Below are 20,670 nucleotides of genomic sequence, written 5' to 3' on the forward strand. Positions count from 1 at the left end.
GGTGGGAATAATTAATTTATGGGTGTTAGAGAAACTTTTTCAGAAAAGTTTGTGAGTCAAAAATGCTGGACTAAGTAATATAAGAAGATTGGGAAATTTTCATTTTTTTACTATTCACCGGGTACTATTCATAGTGGGTCCCACAGTGGGGTCCGCAAGGGTCCCACAGTAGGGTCCACATGGGTCCCACAGCGGGGTCCACCCCATGGGTTCCACATGTTGATGCAGTAGTGACACATTGATGACTTAAGCAAATTACTATGCTTGATATTTTGAATATGTTATTATTCCACTATGCTTATTATTTTTAATATTTTATTAGAATAGTATCCCAAGTTTTTCCTATAAATAGCCCTTCCAAAACTCATCTTGAAATCACAAAATCCTCATTTTCCTTTCTCTTACTATACCCAAAAATCTTCTTAACATCCTTCTAAAGTTCTAAACCTCGGAGATCTAGGCGAAGTTCTGTCCATAACGCTAGCCTACGAAAACCTTTTAGGTAAGCTCTTCCCGAGCCTTTATTTTCAGTTATTTAGTTATTATATATGTATAGATTATTTTACTATGCCGTTATAATGCCAAAAGTTATATATAGATTATTTTACTATGTCGTTATAATGCAAAAATTTATATATAAATTAATTTACTATGCCGTTATAATGCCAAATTTTATATATAGATTATTTTACTATGCCGTTATAATGCCAAAATTTATATATAGATTATTTTACTATGACGTTATAATGCCAAAAGTTATATGTAGATTATTTTACTATGCCGTTATAATACCAAAAATTTATATATAGATTATTTTACTATAATGCCAAATTTATATATGGATTATGTTACCATGCCATTATAATGCCAAAATTTATATAGATTACTTTACTATGCCATTAAAATGCAAAAATTTATATATGGATTATTTTACCATGTCGTCATATTTTACAAATGCCAAAATTGAAATATAAACTATTTTTTTATGTATCTTTATAATACTAAACTTATATAGGCTATGGTCACACTTTGGACTATTTGGACTTTTACTATATGACCTTATTCCCTATTATTATTGACTGATACTATGACCTGGACATTTCCGTATGACCATGACCACGACCACGACTTTTAGACCAGGATCTTGCCATGGACAATTATAGTATGACCATATGCCTGGACATAAAATAAACAATAAAATAAGAAGAAGAGTAAAATAGAATAACAACAATTACAAACTAAAATTACATCATGTAGATTTTATGTAAGTTAATAGTTTGTGTTTTTACCAGGAAGCTAACAATTTCGGTTGTTTTATCAAGACGCAAGGTAAGTAGAATCCTCATCTACAATACAAGTATTCTATGTGTCTTATGTGCATTTATATGCTTTATATGTTAATCTGTCATATTGTTCTTACGCATAAGTTATTTTCAAGAATGTTATATTATGCATAAGCACGCTTAATGTTCACAGACAAGTTATTGAAAACGTTAAAGTAGAGGTGCTGCTTGGGAGACCTAAGTCCCAAAAATGTAAGGAGGGAGATGTACGTCCCTATATGATGAATGTTTATGCGGGAAATTCCCTATTATCATGTTTATGTTCAGGTGGGAATGTGATTCCTTATGTAATGCCGACAGCAGCATCCTCTAGGGCCCAAAAGAAAGGAAAGTGAAAGAAAGAAAGAGAATACATAGCATGTTGCACGTTTATTTTAATGCATATGAGGTAGTTATTCTGCTTACTGAGCCTTAGCTCATCAGTTAATGTTTTGTATTGTAGGTAAGAGGCCCCAAATATAAATCGTTGATGAGTATACATGGAGCCAACATGACTGTACATATGGGGTTGACCTGAAGGGAGTGGAGTTCTGCTATGCTATTTCATAAATAAACAAGAAACTTGGTTTTATTATATTTCATTAAAAGTATTTTGTGAACTTTATCATTTACTTAAAGCTTTAAAAGTATTTCATGAACTTTGTAATTTACATAAAGCTTTTCAATTTATCAGTTGGATATGTTTTCATTTCTACGTTAAGGTGTAGTAACGCCACGAAAATGATTTATAAAAGTATTAAGATTTGTATGTAAGATAAAGTTTTTATTTAGTTGTGAGTATTATGTGGTTTGAGGTTATAAACATTATTTATGTATTGTTTAATAAAGTTTTTTGTAAATTCAGAATTTCAGTATTGTCATATTTAGGTTAAAATTTGTTTTTACACTATATATGTATGTTAAGAAAGGAGGTCGTTACATTTATATTGCGTATCCAGGAATTTGAGAATAAAACAGACATGTGATGTCTGTTTTATGCACGTTTACATTGCGTTGTCAACTTTACAAAGATCCTAGGGTACGTCAGGCCTCTGGCGTACCACGAGCTTAACGTAATGTTAGCTCGTGCCTTTTGATGCCATATTACACAATGGCTCCAGGTGGTAAGTTGCTAAATGACTCATCAGCTCGAGCTATTTTTCTAGGGGATCGTATCGAATTTCCTCAGATGAAAGGTGGACACGTGGAACGTTGATTATGGCTTTTAGCTAGTTCGCTGTACCCGAGCTACCTCAACAGGGTACGTGATAATATTCAGGGCGTACAAAGTTCTTTGAACTTAAGGTTTCTTTTCGGTAAGCTTCTTCTTGGTGATTTAGTTATCTTCTTTATCATCTCTTTTCTTACTCACCATTCTTATTTTTGGTTTTAGGAGTGTTCCAAATCCCTTCCTTGTTCTCAAATATTTTTGTGTTGGTAAGGAAAATAGGATAGATTTTATGTGCCTTTATGTTTTGATATGTTTATTCTATGATATTTATATGTATAATATGTTTTTAGTCCTTGAGTATATGATTTGTTGGTAAGCTTCTTCTTGGTGATTTAGTTCTCTTCTTTATCATCTCTTTTCTTACTCACCATTCTTATTTTTGGTTTTAGGAGTGTTCCAAATCCCTTCCTTGTTCTCAAACATTTTTGTGTTGGTAAGGAAAATAGGATAGATTTTATGTGCTTTTATGTTTTGATATGTTCATTCTATGATATTTATATGTATGATATGTTTTTAGTCCTTGAGTATATGATTTGTTGGTAAGCTTCTTCTTGGTGATTTAGTTCTCTTCTTTATCATCTCTTTTCTTACTCACCATTCTTATTTTTGGTTTTAGGAGTGTTCCAAATCCCTTCCTTGTTCTCAAACATTTTTGTGTTGGTAAGCAAAATAGGATAGATTTTATGTGCTTTTATGTTTTGATATGTTTATTCTATGATATTTATATGTATGATATGTTTTTAGTCCTTGAGTATATGATTTTTTTAGATAACAAGCATATAATTTGTTTAGATAACAAGCATATAACTTGTTTAGATAACAAGCCCTAATAATATATTCCTTGGGCATATGATTTGTTTAGATAACGAGCCCCATAAATTTATATGACTTGTTTAGATAACAAGCCCCGTAAATGTATGGGCATATGATTGCCTAGCTAGCAAGCCCCAAGAAGAATGATGACCATTGTAGTCCTATGGGATATTTTTTTTTATATAGTCATATGTTTTATAGTATATGTTTATGATATAGTTTTATGCTTATATGTGTTAATAGATTTTTCTTGCTGGACATTAGGCTCACTCTTTTATTTTTAATGTGATGCAGGAAAATAGATATGGAGGCGGAAGGATTCTTGGTAGCTTGGCTTGTGTATTAAGGATGAAGGGATTCAATGGACTGTGTGACGATTCGAGGACGACGTTATTTTTAGTCTCTTTAAATTATGTTTTTATGTATTTGTCGCATTTAGCTTTGTAAACAACTTCATTTAATTTAAAGTTATGTTTTATTTTAAAACAATCGAATCCCATACCGCTCATTTATGTATTTCAATATTTACTTTGGAGTTTTTAATAAAGTTATGAATATTCATTATGTATGTTTTCTCAAAAATAGTGGCTATGGCTAGTAGTTTTAATGGTCCAAGGTCTTAGAAATAGTTGGTTCATGACAGTGTCCTATTACACTAGTGAACCATACTACAAATATTTAATCCAAAGATTCCATAAATTATTTTATTGCGAACTGTTTTAAGTTTGGTATCTCAATCACGATCATCCCATACCAACATGAGATTGAGACCACACAAACTTGGGAATTTTCTGATATTTACATAATATTATCAAGAATAATATAGGACATAAAATATATACATAACAATTCAATCCATTTATTTATTTCTATTAAAAACATTGACCAATACAAATGCTTTCGGGGCACTATTCCCAACAACAAGTCTCGTTAACGTTTTGTTCAAAACCATATGTTTTGATTGTGTCATCCATTCTCCAATTCCAAGATCTAGTAGCTTGTTTGAGTCCATAAATGGACCTAAGAAGCTTGAAAACCTTTTTGCTCTTGAACTTTTATTTTGAACCCTTCTCGTTGAGACATATAAATGGTCTCGTCAAGATAGTCATTCAGAAAGGCTGTCTTAATGTCCATTTTCCATATCTCATAATCCATGCAAGAAACTATGGACAAGAGTACGTGAAGTGATTTAAGCATGGCCACTAGAAAAAAAGTTTCTTCATAATCAACCCCTTCTCGCTAAGTAAAGTCTTTGGCTACAAGCCTAGCTTTGAAAGTTTCCACTTTCTCTTTCGCTCCTCTTTTCTTTTTGAATATCCATTTGCAACCAATAGGTTTAACATTTTCAAGAATATCTTCAAGAGTCCAGATGAAATTGGAATACATCGATTCCATTTCTAGGTTCATGAGATCTTGCCATTTTTTTTTTTTGTCAAAATCTTTCATTGCGTCTTTATATGTCAATGGATCATCTTTTTTTGTGTCAGACACAAGCATTTGAACTTCGTGTTCATAGAAACTTGGCTGCCTGACAACCCTCCAACCACAATGAAGCTCTCTGTTGTTCTTACTAGAACGTGTGGCTTCCTCTTGTTGTTGTTTATTGCGAACCGTTCATGATCTATTTACTTGATCTAAGACCATCTTCTCCATTAAAACCTTACTGGAGGCTTGTGGTTGTTAATAGTAATATTCAAGAAAAGTAGAATTTTCAATGAAAATGTTTTATTTTCTTTACGAATATAGAATATACCACCTCTAGTCTCTTTGGAATATCCCACAAACATGCAAATTTCATGCGAGATTCCAGCTTTCCAGTCTTTCCTTTATCATGTGTGTTGGACACCACCCAAATACGAAAATGGTGTAAACTAGGTTTAGTACCATTCCATAATTCTAACGGTGTCTTCTTGATAGACTTGGATGGAACAACATTCAATATGTACATTGCACATTGAATGTCATAGCCCCATAATGACAGTGGCAGTGATTAATAGCTCATAAATGATCTAACCATGTCTAATAACGTCTCGTTCCTCTTTTTTGAAGCACCATTTTGTTGTGGCATTTCAAGTACAGTGAGTTGGGATTGAATTCCATGCTCACGAAACTTGTCCTTGAATTCATAATCCAAGTACTCTCCTCCTTGATCAAATCGGATAACTTTCAGTGATTTACCTAATTACTTTTCAGCTTCAGCTTAGAATTATTTAAGTTTTCCAAAAGTTTCAGATTTCTTTTTCATCAAATATAGGTAACCTTACTTGAATAATCGTCAATGAAGGTGATGAAATATTCAAACCCTCCTCTTGCTTGCAGATTAAGTGGTCCATACACATCAGTGTGCATGAGTTGGAGTGGTCCTATAACTCTTGAACCTTTTGCAGAAAAATTTCTTTTGGTCATCTTGCCTTCCAAACAGGATTCACAGACTGGAAGAGAACCAGCTATTAATTCTCTTAAAGGTCCCTCCATTGCTAGTATGTTAATTCTATCTAAACCAATATGCCTCGATCTCAAATGTCATAGATGTGTTTCACTGTTGAAATCAGTCTTTTGACATTTAATAGACCTTGGGTTTGTAACTTTAAACATTTCAGAGTTGTATACAAATTACTTTTTTTCCTTAAGTTTATACAACCCATCATCGAATTTGACATGACATATTTGAATACCAGATCTTGAGATAACAATCAAATTATTATTGAAAGAATTATCAAAACCTTGTTCATACAACATAGAAATAATAAATTTCCCAATTAATAATCACATTACTAATCATAAACTAAAAAAATTCTAAACCATTAGTATTCTTGTTCTAAATAGAAATCTAAAATCTCTAAAACAAAATTAAAGAAATAAAATTGGTCAAAATAACAATGAATTTCTAGAACTAATGATGGGTCTTCCGCTTTTGTCTTTGATGCCGGTGTCTTTTCTATAAAACTTGACTCTTTTGGATGAAGAACCATCATTTCTGCAAGGAACATAAAAATAATTTTAGAATCATGCATTATAACATTCATAATGTTAATAAAAAATCAATCACTTAAGTGTATAAGTAAAGGCAAATATGAATTTACCTTTTGTGTCCTTTTTCACGAACTCCATTATGTTTGGAGAACCAACGTTTTTATGAATCGTATGCCACAACTCATACGATGTCTTTATATTTTCGTACTTGTCTTTGTACTCTTTTGGCAAGCTTTTGAGTATACAAAAGCACCCCCATGTGATTATCCTTTAACCATTTGGTATATTTTTCATGCATGTTATAGATATGATCTATAAGTGACTCTTCAAGTGGTGGTTGACATACAATATAAGAAATCCCATTTTGGCTCAAAATGTACAGCATACAAACGTGTCTGATATGAATTTTTTTTTTTATCACAATAAGCATTTTCCATAGTATAGTCAATTTGTCGAGAGAGATATTCAGACATAATTGCTTAAATAAATAAATAATATCACGAAATAAATTTAGCACATATTATGAATATGAGTAAGTTTTTCGAATAGTAAATATTATGCATGAACGCGACAAATTTAAATAACACATAAAAACAATTATTACTAATTCCACGATAAATTAATTTGAATATTAATGGACCAGCCTTACGGTAGGTCAAAATAATCTCAAATTAATTTTGAGACAATTCTCAAATCCATAAGTGAAAACTTAAAATCAACTATTGTCTCTTTTGACTTACAAACAACCGCTAGTTTGGTTAAGATTAACTAGTCTGTTCGAAAGCCTAGTTAACCTTTGTGAGTGTAACCCATTATTGTAGATTAATGACTTAACTCAAGAGTGTGCCTTAGGGTCAATCAAACTTGAAATAGATCATTCAATCTTATTCTTTAAAGAAGTTAAACTTGAATAATAACATAGTCGGAAACCTTCCTTAGGGGGACGCAAACAAAGGCACTTTGAGGCCCATTCCATGAAACATTGATGTTAACTAATAATGGAGATAATAGGAGTTATTGTTATGTCTCCTACTCCCAGTCACTATATTAGAATATGTGTTTTCTCAAAACATCCTATGCTTTTTAACTAATTAAATTAATCAAATTAATTTACCAAATGATATTCTAATAATTACTAATCTCATTAAGCATTTAATCATTAAATAAGATTTAATCTAATTACTAAATAGGCCCTTAAACTATCTAGTCAATAAATGCTCTAATTATTAATATAATTTTCCTATCTAATAAAATTAATTATCAAATAGATATTGAAATTAACACTTAAAATTAATTTATTGTTTTTTTTCTAGATTAATTATATGATTCATCAAATGCATATAATCAAATAGGATGTTCCTAATCAAAACATGTTTCTACTCGATATGAGATCCATGCTATAATAAGATATTGTGTGGGTAATATGTATGACATATTATAATGCATGACAATGTTATTAAAGACATTTAATACATTCAAACATTTAAATAAATATAATAAATAAATGTGATTCGGGTGTTTTGGGTATTTCTAGAAAAATTACAACACTTGCAATAAATTACATAATAAAATAAAAATAAAACCAAGGCTTCATGTAGAATCTTCATCTCCATCTTATGACTCTTCTATTATTTTTATGTCATCAAGCCCAATTTTGAATTATAAATGACTTTAATAATTTTTAAACCATCTTTTAAAAAAAAAAAAAAATTGAACTTAGCTAATTAAAGCCCAATATGTCATTTAGGTCCATTTTTAACTTGAGCCACTTAATTCAAAATTTAATTAGATTCTAAAAAAATTTCAATTAACAATAATGGGCCAAGCCCACAAATTCAAGGAAACCTCCAAGTCACCATAGGGCTTAGGTAAGGAGCCAGGTGGTAAGGTTTGCAATTTTGTGCTCGGGTTGGTGCGGGTGGCTCTAAAGCCACCTACGCACTAACGACAAGGGCGACTGGGTGCGACTGGCGCATTAGGCAGATGCGCATGGAGCAGAAAGGAGCGGTTGGAGCACGCAAGGCACGTCGGGGCGCGTCTAAGCACACAGAGGCACGACTGGAGGCTCAGGCGCACAAGGACGCAAAGAACTAGGCACACAGGGGCACAAGTGGTGCAGAGGCACCTGGGCGCTAGGCAGCAGGTGCCGAGAGGGTCTCGACAGTCTTGGGGCTTGAGGCTCGGGATCACATACTTTTGCAAATAATTATACTCATACAGAAAGTTATAATACAAAAAATCATATGCCCCATATGGTTTACATTTTGTAGATCTAGAAAAAATTAAGAACAATTCCTAAACTCAAAACACCATATAATTAACGACTCTTAAGAACAAAAATTCATCAAAATGAACATCCATCCATTCATCATATATTACAATAATATAATAATGCATATTATACCCACACAACAATTAATGTATGTAGAGATTAATAACATCTCTTGTACTAATGGTTGGTAACTGGTTTACCATATGCGCAGAAATTTCATATTTTTTTATTTAAACAATCTTTATAATAATGGGATCCATTAATATGCAAAACATTAATCAATGAGAAAGAAAAAGATGAGGATTTACTAGTTGTAGAATAATCAAGAATCCTTACTATCTTTTAGTAACTCCAACGAACATCCAATCCAAAGCATCCTTGTGAATACCCAGTCCATGAACTTCCAAGATGTATCTCTACACCTCAAGACATGTGTGGACACGTAGAGTAATGGTGGGAAAATTTCTGATTCACAAGATATACTCAACTCATAAGATCTTGGAATATTAGGTCTGAGACAGTTTTCAGGGATAGAGAAAAATAATACGATATATTTTTCTCGGGGACATGTGGACCTATAATTTCAAGCTCCAATAAATTTAGATTATTAATTAAAACTCCTTAACGTAATAACCTTAATTTATTAATCTCAATATTATTCTATTAAAAATATGAGACTCCACTCTTGTAATTATAGACATTTATTTATTGAGTACTTTTAAGTATAAAAATTGTTAATCAATTTAATCACTACATACAATTCAATCATTTCTTAATGAATTATAATTGAAGTAGGAATTAATTACCATTGTTGATCCTGATTTTGGTCAACGACACGGAGTCTAGAAAATGACAGAAAAGTAATATAAAGCTTGAGAAAATGATCTAATGGAAAAATATGAACATAGAGAATTATAGTGGTTCGGCCCCAGTGATTGGTAATAACCTACGTCCACTTGACACTATTATTAGTATTGAACTTCAAAGGTGTGATCAAAGAACTAGGGTTCCTGAGTTTCACAGACCTTAGAAGAAGAAAGCAATACAACGATGGATAATAGTAATATAATTCTCAAAGAAAAAGATCCATCCCCCTCCTTGAGCTATTTCTTGAGTATTTATAAGCTCAGGAAGAGTTACATGAATTAGGAAATAATATATATCCTTAATAAACGGACCTGCAGGTCATAATGAAGAGATATTCTCGGATATCATTACAATTGTACAGATCTTTACATAAATGAACGGAGTATACGACCATTCTGGTCGTATATAAAACGTGATATTTCCATGTGGAAATAATCCTGGTCGATAGGCGAGCAATATCTGTGCCACGTGTCGGCCACGTGCTGAAAATCCTTGCCACGTCATCAATAGCTGTTTTTTTGGATAAACAACCATTTAACCTCTTTAATTATATCTTGGTTCCTTAAGTACCATTAACTTTACTAGGTTAATTCATAAACTGATTTATGAATTTCAGCTTAATAACCTTTCAGTTCCAAAAGGCAACCCTTTAGACAACCATTATTCAATTCCTCTCAAAAAGATATAGATTCCATATATGTGTATTATGTCCACATCCATTTACATCAATGAGTTCCAAAAGCATGATCATTTTGAGAAACCATAACGAGTGAATCAAAGAAATTATATGACATAAACAAGATTTCATAATAACTTTAGGAATAAGATTAATTTATATATGATCATCTTATTAATATGTTAAATTAATATATCGGATCCAGTTCATGTATAACCACTTTATACAAAGTACATCCACTAAGATGTCCTACTACATCAGTAATCCTGATCTAGATTACATGTATTCATAATACTAGTGAATCGTACTTACAGTATTTAATCCAAAGATTTTATATAACTTTGTTTTACTGCAAACTATTTAAATTTGTTCCCTACAATCTTAATCATCTCGCACCAATACAAGATTGTAGTCACAATAACGAATTTGAGAAATTTATGATATTCATGTAATATTATTCTAATAATAATAAACAATAAATATATGCAAAAAAATTCATTTCAATTATTTATTTCATAAAACATTGTTTAACACATATACTTTAAAGGGCACTAATCCCAACATGGACTTGGGCCCAATATCTTTGTCTTGAATTTAAATCCCATTTGGGCCTAAATTCAGAACCTTTTTATTTATTTTTTATCTTTTAATTAATTATATAAATAAATAATTAAATCCTTATTAGATTAACTAATTATAATTTGAAACTTGTTTTAATATTATTTATTTATATTGACACCAATTTATCAATATTAATAAATTTTCTCAAATAGTATCTTTTATTCCCAAATTCTTATTACATGTAAATATCACTAAATTGACCCAGTCAATTTGATATTTCTAATTGATAATTAATCTATTATTTGAGACTATTAAACTTGATTTGATAAGAGACGACATGAGAATCATGAATCCATGAATAGAAGCTTCAATAAATTCTCATGAGTTTATTTATTAAATAAATTATCTCACAATATATTAATTCATCATGACTATACTATAGATTCAGAAATGAACTCTTGAATTCATAGAACGTATTTTCCAAATCACAAATATGATATCCATTGTTATAAATATTACAATTATTCAATCCTCTATCGATGACTTACTAATGAGCTGGGTGTAAATTACCGTTTTACCTCTCATCCGTATTTTATCATTAACTCCAACTAAGTTCTTTATAAATGATATTTCCATGAACTTAATCACATAAATGAGATGTCAATCATTTAATCTTTTGAACAAAGCAATTAAGGAAATCATCTTTTCACTTCTCATATAGAAGTTGTAGTTTTCATATCTATGAATAATTCTCACACTCAATTACACTACTAAATCTCCAAGATGTAAGTATCGGCTAGGCCGTAGGGTAAGCTGGTAACGAACAATTCAAAAGATTTAAATAATATAATTAGCAAAATATTATCACTCAGAATTAAGATTGACTTGACTTATGGTCAACGTTGTGACATTGATTATATTTTATAACAACGATACATATTGATCTATCAATAATTAATATCAGTCCTAGTCCGATGTAACCAAATACATCCGATCTTATCTACTTGGTCAATGCCTTGGAGAAGACATCACAACCCAAATGTGTAAGTAGATCGCATAGTAGATTACCTAATCAGTGTAAGTAGATTGCATAGTAGACTACCTAATCACAACCCAAATGTGTAAGTAGATCGCATTAGCCGGATTAGAAAAGCCACTGCAACAGGAGCTGATCAATGCCGGAATAGAGGTAGTAATCGGCAAGCTGGAAAACTTGTCTATCCATTCAAATCTGCTAGAAGATATCCGGATTGGGCAAGGGCTTGACGACACACTAACAGCACATATGGATGCAGTCAGAGAAGGTAAGGCTATAGATTTCTCAATAACAAGCCAAGGTTTATTGAGATATAAGGATCGGGTATGGGTGCCAAATGATCAAAGGATTAAGAAGACGATTCTGGAAGAAGCACACAGCACCCTGTATTCAGTTCACCCAGGGTCGACCAAGATGACTCGTGACATTAAGGCAATCTATTGGTGGCCAGGGATGAAGAAGGACATAGCAGAGTTTGTGTCCAAGTGTCTAGTATGCCAGCAAGTGAAAGCAGACCATCAGCGGTCTGCAGGCTTATTGTAACTGCTTAGCGTACCAGAATGGAAGTGGGATGATATAGCAATGGACTTCGTGACAGGTTTTCCACGAACGAATAAGCAGCATGATTCCGCTTGGATAGTAATAGATAGACTAACCAAGTCGGCTCATTTTCTGCCTGTTAAGACTTCATATACGACAGACCAATATGCAAACATCTATGTCCAAGAGATAGTACGGTTGCATGGAATCCCCAAGACAATAGTGTCGGATAGAGGATCAATGTTTACATCGAGATTTTGGGGAAGTTTACAGCAAGCTATGGGTACTAAGTTAAGTCTTAGTACAACTTTTCATCCTCAGACAGATGGGCAGTCCGAGCGTACGATTCAGATTTTAGAAGATATGCTACGCGCTTGTGTACTTGATTTCAGAGGATCATGGAATAAGTACTTGCCGCTAATAGAGTTACCCTACAACAATAGCTACCAGTCAACGATCGGGATGGCACCTTACGAGTTGCTATATGGAAGAAGGTGTCGATCACCGTTGCACTGGGATGAGGTAGGAGAAAGGCACCTTCTAGGTCTCGAAGCTGTTAAACAAGCTCAAGAAGCAGTAGTGCTCATTAGACAGCGTATGCTTGCTCCTCAAAGCCGTCAGAAAAGCTATGCAGATGCCAAGCGACGCGATGTGGAATTCAAAGTTGGAGATCAAGTCTTCTTGAAGATATCTCCTATGAAAGGTGTGAAGCGGTTTGGGAAGAAAGGCAAGCTTAGTCCCCGATTTATTGGTCCTTTTGAGATATTGGAAAAAATGGGAGCAGTTGTGTATAGACTAGCCCTACTGCCAGCACTAGCAGATAGTCACAACGTGTTCCACATCTCGATGCTACGCAAGTATGTGTCAGGCCCATCTCACGTCCTCATGTACGATACGATAGCACTCCAGAAAGACTTGAGTTACGAGGAACGACTGGTTAGCATCCTGGATAGGGGGTGAAGCAGTTATAGTCCAAGAGCTTTCCTATAGTCAAAGTCTTATGGAGTAATAGTTCTGAACAAGAGGCAACGTGGGAGTTGGAGGAGGACATGCATGGCCGGTATCCGGAGTTATTTGGTAAGTAAATTTCGAGGACGAAATTCTTTTTAGTAGGGGAGAATTGTAGAGTCCAAGAACTTTACTTAGCTAGTTAGATAGTAGTAGCAATAGTAATAGTTGTAGTATTTTTATGACTGTGGATTTTGGTTCAGACCGGGACTTGGTTGAACACTCGTAGTAACACTTGTAGATTTTCTAAGTTTAACCTATAGTTTAAAAATATTATTTTTAACCTAAGGTTTGATTAATATGACTAATATTGATGGTGATATTTATTATATTATAAGATTTAGATGGACCCAATAAGATAGTCACACATGTCTTGTGTATGTTTAATGATAATTAAGTATTTTTGAGGAATAAGTTTATTAAGATCAATATTTGAATATCCTAGGGTCTGTCAGCAGCTTTGAAATTGTTAAAGGACTTAGTCAAGGTTGTTTACTCAATTCAAATTAGGCTGAAAATGTGCAATTTCGTGTATAATATTTCAGCGTATGCCGATATATCACAGCACTAGGGGGCGATATATCGCCATACGAGGATATGAAAAACACGTAAACTTCGCACGAACACCTCGACGAGCCTCGGGCATATTAGCCCAGGCGATATATCGCCTACTAGGGGCGATATATCGGCTCATTTGACAGATTTTTGAATGTTTTTAAAACCGAGCTCATTTTAATCTTTAACCTCTTGATAAGTCCAACATCTTTCTGACCGAGTCTTCAGCCTCTGCTGAACGATAATTCAAATATTTTTCAATTAAAAAGCCATTATTTTATTCAAGTTAAATGAAGATCTTTTCATTCTTGAACTCTATAAATAGGACCTAGTACCCAGCCATTTGTTCATTCATCAAGCTGAATTCAGAGGCTACAAGCTGCTAGGAGTACTTTGGAGTGTTAAACACTTGGGTTGGGGTTATAAGCTTAATCATTATAAGCTTATCAAACACTTGGGAAGTAAGGTTTATAGTACATTTCGGTTCGAGGTTTAGTTCATTCATAGAAGCATTCAAGGTATTCCAAAATTCTAGATCATTTTTGTATTCTTTCTTTAAGTTCCTATAGTTTTTCTACTCAAATCCAAACTCATATTCTCTATTCTTGGTTAGGAATCTAAGATCTTGAACGTAAGATTCTTGTTGGTAAGTATCATTTCGATGGTATAGTTCGTTCATTCTTTTCATCCTTTTTTATTTAGTATACTCACCCTTCTATGATGATTTTTAGGAGTGTTCAAAAGTCCCAATTCTGTTCACATATCCCGGTATTTTTGGTAAGGAAAATAGGATAGAGTTTATGTGCTTATATGTTATGTTATGTTTATGTTATGATATGTGTATTTTATGATATGTATATAGAATATGTTTTCAGTCGCTTGGGCACATGACTTCCTTAGATAAGAAAGCCCTGAAAATCTATGATTGGGCATATGACTTGTTAAGATAACAAGCCCCAAGATTTGGATGATTGGGGCATATGGCTTGTTTAGATAAGGAAACCCCAAGAAGTTATGTTGGGCACATGACTTGCTTAGCTAGCAAGCCCACAAATTTATGGGCATATGACTTGCGTAGCTAACAAGCCCCAATAATTTATGATGGCCATTATTGTTATAGTCCTATATGATAAATCTTGTTATATTCATACGTTTTATAGTTTATGTTTATGATATAGTGTATGTTTATGATATAGCATATGTTATGATGTGAATTTTATGTGTATGATTTATGTTGTAGATTTTTCCTTGCTGGGCATTAGGCTCATTCCTTTATGTTTATATGTGCAGGAAATTAGCTATGGCGGCGGGTTAGGTTCTTGGCAGCTTGGGGATGTGTATTGAGGCAGGATGGAATCAGTGGATTGAGTGTTTCGATTCGAGGATGAAGTCGCTTCTTAGTCTTTTAAAAATTATGCTTTATATGTATTTTCCGCACTTTATTTTGTAATCCATTTATTTAAAGTTATGTTATGTTTTTATTTTAAAAACAATGGGATCCCATATCCTACTTTAAAATTTTATGTAGTTTAACATTTGTCTTACAAGTTTTAATGAAGTTATGATTATTTCACTTGTGAGTTTTATTAAAGATTAGTGTCTATGTATAGTAGTCATTAATGGTTCAAGGTCTAGAGTAGTTGGGTCATTACACTTGTAGACTTTCTTTTCCTGTCCATCAGCTACAAATCCTTCTGGTTGATCCATATAAATGGTCTCATCAAGAAAGCCATTGAGAAATGTTGTCTTGACATCTATTTTCCAAATCTCATAATCAAGAGCTGTGACTATGGATAAGAGTATGCGAATGGATTTCAACATGTCCACTAGAGAGAAAGTTTCCTCATAGTCAACTCCCTCTCTTTGGGTGTAACCCTTTGCCACAAGTCGAGCCTCGTATATATCGACCTTTCCATCAACTCCTCTCTTCTTCTTGTAGATCCATTTGCACCCAGTGGGCCTAAAGTCCATCGACGCTTCTACAAGATCCAGACAGAGTTGGAGTACATGGACTCCATTTCCTAGTTCGTGGCTTCGAGCCACAAATCCATTCAGAACTAACCATTGCTTATTTAAAGGACAATGGATCATCCTCATGAGTGTCGATTGCTACCATATTGGTTTCACCATCCATCCCGTAGCGTTCTGGGTTCCGAGAAACCCTCCCACTACGACAAGGCATCGTAACCGTCTAACTTGGACCTATTGTCTATTCTTTTTCCACGTTCTCATCTAGTTGCATCAGTATGGGTTGAACATTTCCTTCTGATTGCATTTCTTCCAACATTATTTTACTTCGAGGTTTGAAGTTTTTCGTGTAGTCATTTTCCATAAAAGTAGCATTTGTGGAAGCACACACTTTCTTGTAAACTAGACTATAAAATAGACCACCCTGAGTACCTTTAGGATAGCCAACAAACAAGCAAACCTCAGTTCGTGATTCTAGCTTTCCTTCCTTTTTCCACAGGAGAGGAGTAGGACACCCCCAAATTCTATAATGTGGTAAACTAGGTTCACGCTCATTCCATAATTCCAGAGGCATGTTGGAGACGACCGTAGATGGTACAACATTTAAAAATTCGTTAACAATCTAAATGGCATACCCCCAGAAATACAGTGGTAGAGTTGAATAACTAATCTTGACCTAACCATTTCAAACAACATTCGGTTCTGACTCTTAGCAGCACCATTTTGTTATAGAGTCCCTGGGTCAGTGAGTTAAGACAGAATCCCACACTCAGTAAGATGATCTTGGAACGAATTATCCAAATATTCTCCACCTCTATCAGAACTCAAGATCTTCAAAGTTTCAGCTAACTGGTCTTGGGCCATTGTTAAGAATTCTTTAAACTTGTCAAATGTTTCAAATTTCCTTTGCATTAGGTAAAGACATGAATATTGAGAATAATTGTCAGTGAATGTGACAAAATATTCATTACCACCTCTTACCTGAACATTAATTGATCCACATACATCATGTAATGCCCCGACTAATTATAGACCTCGGACCATTAAAAACTACTAAACATAGCTACTATTTTGGAATACAAACATAAGAAATAACATAACTTTATTTAAAACCTGAAATATCGTATGAAATACAAAATATGGTATGGGTACCCATTGTTTAGTACATAAAACATAAAAATATAACTTTAATAAATTGTTAAAGAATTAAGTGCAGAAATACTTAAAAACATACATTAAAAGACTTAAAAACAATGTCATCCTCGATCTTCCAGCAATCCATTCATCCTCAACACACATGCCAAGCTGCCACAAATCCTTCCCGCCTTCCATGCTCATTTTCCTGCATCATCTAAAAAAGAAAGGAATGAGCCTAATGCCCACTAAGGAAAATCTACTAAAAAAAACATATATGTCATAAATCATAAAACACAAGACTATATCATCAGCATATACTATAAAACATATGACTATAAAAACGTATATCATATAGGACTACAATATTAATGGCCATTAACTCATTAACGTGGTATGTGATAAAACCATCTAGGTCCTCAGTCTACTAATCGAGGTAGGTTAGATCACAAATATAGTATATGAGAACCCATCTAGGTCCTCTGTCTACTAATTGAGGTAGGGTAAATCATAACTCTAAACCACGAAAATGATAAAAATTCTTGGGGCTTGCTATCAAAGCAAGTCATATATGCCCAAGTGACCACAAAACATATATCATATCACATATCATACCATAGCATAAAATATATCATAACATAAACATATAAACACATATAATCTAACATATTTTCCTTACCAAAAACCAGGATATGGAAACAAGAACAGGATTGGAACACTCCTAAAACCAACAGTAAAAACCATGAGTTTTCTAAAGAAATGGAGATGAAAAAGAGAACTAAACCATCAAGATAGAAACTTACCAAAAAAAACCTTAAGTTTCATAGAACTTAAACACCTAACCAAGAATCATAACAAAGAGTTAGGATCTGAATGAAAACAAAAGAAAACTAAAGAACCATGAAGAACTAAACTTAAGGATAAGAATACCTTGGATGAGCTATGACTTTGATCTACACCTCGATATCGAAATAACACTCTATCTTAGATTGGAAAAGTTTTTAATCCAAAACCCAAGTGTTTCTCTCTGTAGTAACCTTAGCAGCTTGGAGGCTCTGAACATTGCTTGAATGATGAGTGAAATGGCTGAGTACTAGATCCTATTTATAGAGTTCAAGGAGTAAAACTAACCCCTTTTAAAATGAATAAATAAATGAATATAAGATGAAAAAGATTTGAATTTTCATTCAAGAGATGCCCAGAACTCGGTCAAAATCGTTCAAGAGCAAGTCTAAGTGGTTAAGGCTGTTGTTAAATTTAAATCCTCAAGTTTCAAAAATGTCTCCCAGAGGCGATATATCACCTGGACCTATACCCCGAGCCTTCATGCTTTCGTTCATGCGAAGTCAACGTGTTTTCCGTATCTCCCGTAGGTGATATATCGGCATACATTGATATATAAAACACGTATTTGCACTCTTTCAGCATATTTTGAATTGATTAAACAATTTTGACTGAGTAAAAATGTGATCCTAACAGCTGTTGGAAGGTTCTAGAGCTTCTAGATCTTTCTTTTAATTAAACTATTCATAAAAAAAAATACTTAAATCCTTAATACACATGCTTGTGACAAGTGCCACATTCTTATTAATTCTATTTAAACCTTAGGTTATAATAAACAATATTTCTAGGACTAGCAATATTAATCAAACCTTATGTTATAATTAATATTTCTAAACTATAGGTTAAACTTATAAAATCCATAACTGTTGCTATGAGTTTCCAATTAAGTTCCGACTTGAACCAAAATCCACGGGAATTAACATGCTACAAGCTTCTACTACTACTATCTAGCTAAGTAAAATTCTGAGACACTACACGCCAGTATGAAAGAGCCCTGGGGGTACTTTGGCCTTTTCCCATTTTGCAGAGAATGGATGTTTAGTCATTTTACCTTCCAGACAAGATTGCAAACAGGTAAGTCACCCATTGTGAGCTCCCTCAAAGGCTCAGCCTTTTTATGTCTTTTAATCCTATCATAATTAATATGACCAAGGCGAAGATGTCAAAGGTATGCCATGTGATCATTATCGATCTTTTGTCATTTGCGGTCCTAGGATTAGCTACCTTAAACAATTCGTTGTTAAGTGTGAGGGACTCATTAGGTTGCAAAATATACAAGCCATTTTTCATACATCCAACACACAATTCACATCCATTAAAATGAAATGGATATATTAAAACTTGTGAAAGTAACAACAAATCATTGTTGATGTAATAAAGAAACTAAAACTAAATTCCTACTAAAGTTGGAATAAAATAAATATCATCCAATAACATAAATTTATTTCCAAAATTTAAACGGGCTTGTCCTTTTTCTTTGACCTCCACAAATTCACCATTTCCAACTCTAAGCTTTAACTCACCCTCCTCCACCATTTTCCAGTTGCTAAATAGTTGCACAGGCGTACACACAAGGTTAGTAGACCCTAAATCAACTATCCAAACAGAAGAATCATCCTTTAAAACACATGCATCCAAGAAAAATAAATTACTATTACCTTGAATTCTAATTGCCTTGAGGGCGGGGCAATTACACTTCCAATGCCCCTCCTCCTAGCAATGAAAACACTGTCCTTTAGCCTTCTTGCCAGTTGGCTTTGCTCCAACAGGCTTTTCAATTGTCAGTGCCTTTCCAGCTGCTTGCTTTTTAGCCTTTTTCTTTTGCTTCCTTTCTTTTCTCTTCTTGCCCTTCAAGGGCGAGGCTAGGTTAGCCTCAACCTGAGCACCCCCGACAGTGGTAGCCTTCTTCTTAGATCCTTTACTCGGTCCACCATTTATTATTTCATACATTTGGAGCTCAAAACTAGCTTGCGTCGACTTGTACCCAAAAATTTATTGGAGTTGCTCCATGATTTCGTAAGCAGATTCGACATCCTCCATCTTGGTCCTTAGAGTTTCTGACATGCTAGCGAGTATATACACATTGGGCTTATTGTTGGCAGCAGTCCAACGTTCATACTTTTCCCTCAAGGCCTTCATGGCGTTCTCTTCGGGAAAGTTAGGTTCGTTTTTAGTCATCACGAACTTCAAGTTGTCGCCTATCAACACTATGTTGATATTTTACTTTCATTTCATGAAGTTCTCGATGGTGAGCAACTCCTTAGATAAAAGAAAGATAATGGAGTCGGAGTACATAGAGCTACAATTATCAATAAAGTAGAAATCATCGCATTGTTCCACAAACATTCATTCATACAAATTTCAAAAATTATACAACATACAAACAATGTTCAAAGATAAGCAAAATACTAAAAACCCTTATCTTTCTAATTCTTAGGTATTTCAACTAGCCATGAACCTACGTGTCCCGGTAGGCAAGAGTCGCAAATATTCACTGATAGAGTAGTTTTTATAGCATTTTAGAGGGTTGTTTTAGGAAATTTTTTAGCCTATTCAGTTATGTTTGTGAAGTATGACACTTTTGTTCCCTGTGTATGAAAATATTTCAAGATTTATGGAAAATACATAAATGGACCATGTTTGGCCTCGAAAAGATATGATTTGATGAAAAAATAGGCAATTTGAGTCGTGGCGCTGAACATTAGGGCTGTGGCGCCGCGATTAAACAGAGATGCCAAAATTCTGAGAAGTTTGGGGCTGCAACATACATGCATTAGAGTCGCGGCGCTTGTTGAGGCAGACACGAGATGACTTTGGTTATTGGACACAGGCTGCGACGCTTCATTATGGGGTCGCGGCGCCTGAGGCAGT

At 33.8% G+C, this 20,670-nt stretch overlaps 1 long non-coding RNA gene across 1 annotated transcript; it reads left to right on the forward strand.

Moving 5' to 3' along the window:
- Positions 1 to 390: 390 nt before the first annotated feature.
- Positions 391 to 2,215, forward strand: LOC133816238 (uncharacterized). The gene is made up of 3 exons (XR_009885101.1): positions 391 to 502; positions 1,293 to 1,329; positions 1,786 to 2,215. It is a non-coding gene; the product is annotated as an uncharacterized LOC133816238 (long non-coding RNA).
- The last annotated feature ends 18,455 nt before the right edge of the window (positions 2,216 to 20,670 follow it).

Source organism: Humulus lupulus, chromosome 2 (assembly GCF_963169125.1).
Source record: "Humulus lupulus chromosome 2, drHumLupu1.1, whole genome shotgun sequence".
Taxonomy (NCBI): domain Eukaryota; kingdom Viridiplantae; phylum Streptophyta; class Magnoliopsida; order Rosales; family Cannabaceae; genus Humulus; species Humulus lupulus.